Source organism: Aplysia californica, unplaced genomic scaffold, assembly GCF_000002075.1.
Source record: "Aplysia californica isolate F4 #8 unplaced genomic scaffold, AplCal3.0 scaffold00284, whole genome shotgun sequence".
Taxonomy (NCBI): Eukaryota; Metazoa; Mollusca; class Gastropoda; order Aplysiida; family Aplysiidae; genus Aplysia; species Aplysia californica.
The window spans coordinates 205,630-207,063 of record NW_004797554.1 but is presented as its reverse complement, the minus strand read 5'-3'; positions in this window follow the sequence as shown (position 1 = coordinate 207,063).

Genomic DNA, 1,434 nt, shown 5'->3' with positions numbered 1-1,434 from the left:
CTACTGACTGAAGTGTATTTAGACCATTCCCAAAGGAGGGATATTAACGTGTTCTTCTTATGCAAAGTAGGATTTTAAATGGGCTGAATTATCAATGTCATGCTCATACCGTGCCGAAACAACATGGGGGGAACTGCTGCCTTTTCTTTCATCAACTCAAAACTATCGTCACTTTTCCTCTACTTCTTTTGTATGTTTGCCACACTCGTGTGACCCACTATTGCCGGGGATCCTTGATAGTCGAAGCAGATTTTGTGCTGTTAAAGCTAGAGAGGTGAGGAGAGTAAGCCCGATTCCCTGTAAGGAGTTCCCTGTTAACATCCACCCCTTGACGTTCATTTGACCTTATGCAGTTGCGAGCACCGTAAAACCTCTACTAAAACTAAACCTAAAGCTAAAGCGAAAACGGCATCTCCCAGGACGCTTGGTATAGCGGCCACACAGGATGAACAAGTAGTTCTAGGAACGTCAGTATTCTACACGTCACATTGTTGTCTGGAACAACAAACTTGAGATTTCCACCCCCCCAAGGCAGAACTACTACTGACTGAAGTGTATTTAGGCCATTCCCAAAAGAGGGATATTAACATGTTCTTATTATGCAAAGTAAAATTGTAAATGTGCTGATATATCAATGTCAAGCTCATACTGTGCCGAAACAACATAGGGGGAACCGCTGCTTTTTTTCCCCTCATCCTTACTATCGTCATTTTCCCTCTACTTCTTTTATACGTTTGTCACTCTCTTGTGAACTGCTATTTCCGGGGTGCTTTGATAGTCGAAGCTGACTTCGTGCTGTTCAGGCTAGAGAGGTGAACAGAGTAAGCCTGATTCCCTGTTTGGACTTCTCTGTTGATATCCACCTCTTGGCGCTCATATAATGACCTTATGCAGTCGCGAGCGCCGTAAAACTTTACTAAAGCGAAAACAAATAAACTTGAGATTTCTGTCTCGATAATCTCCTTGAAAATGTCTATTTAGTTTTGGTTACTGTTTTACGGAACTTGCAACATAATAAGGTTATATAAGTGCCGAAGATTAGAGGTGTTACAAGAGAGTAACAAACACAAAAAAGAAGGAGAGATAAGGAAGATATAGACGCTTGATAGGAAAGAAGAAGCAAACCACACCAGAGCACCCGCTAACCACTCACCGAAAATATCTGATGCCAAATGTTGTCTTGTGCCCTGGCCCTCTCCAACTGGGGGAATACCTGCAACAACGCAGTCTATCGGAGACGGCCGCTTGATAGTGTCGGCAAGGGTGAACGTTGTGCGTGGACGTCTGTGCGGGAAGAACAGGAGAGGATACAGACTGGCAAATGCACATGTAATATACAAACATACTAAGATACTTTCTATTTGTCTCTATTTGTCCTTCTCTCTCTCTCTCTGTCCCTCTCACTCTCTCTCTCTCTCTCTCTCTCTCTCTCTC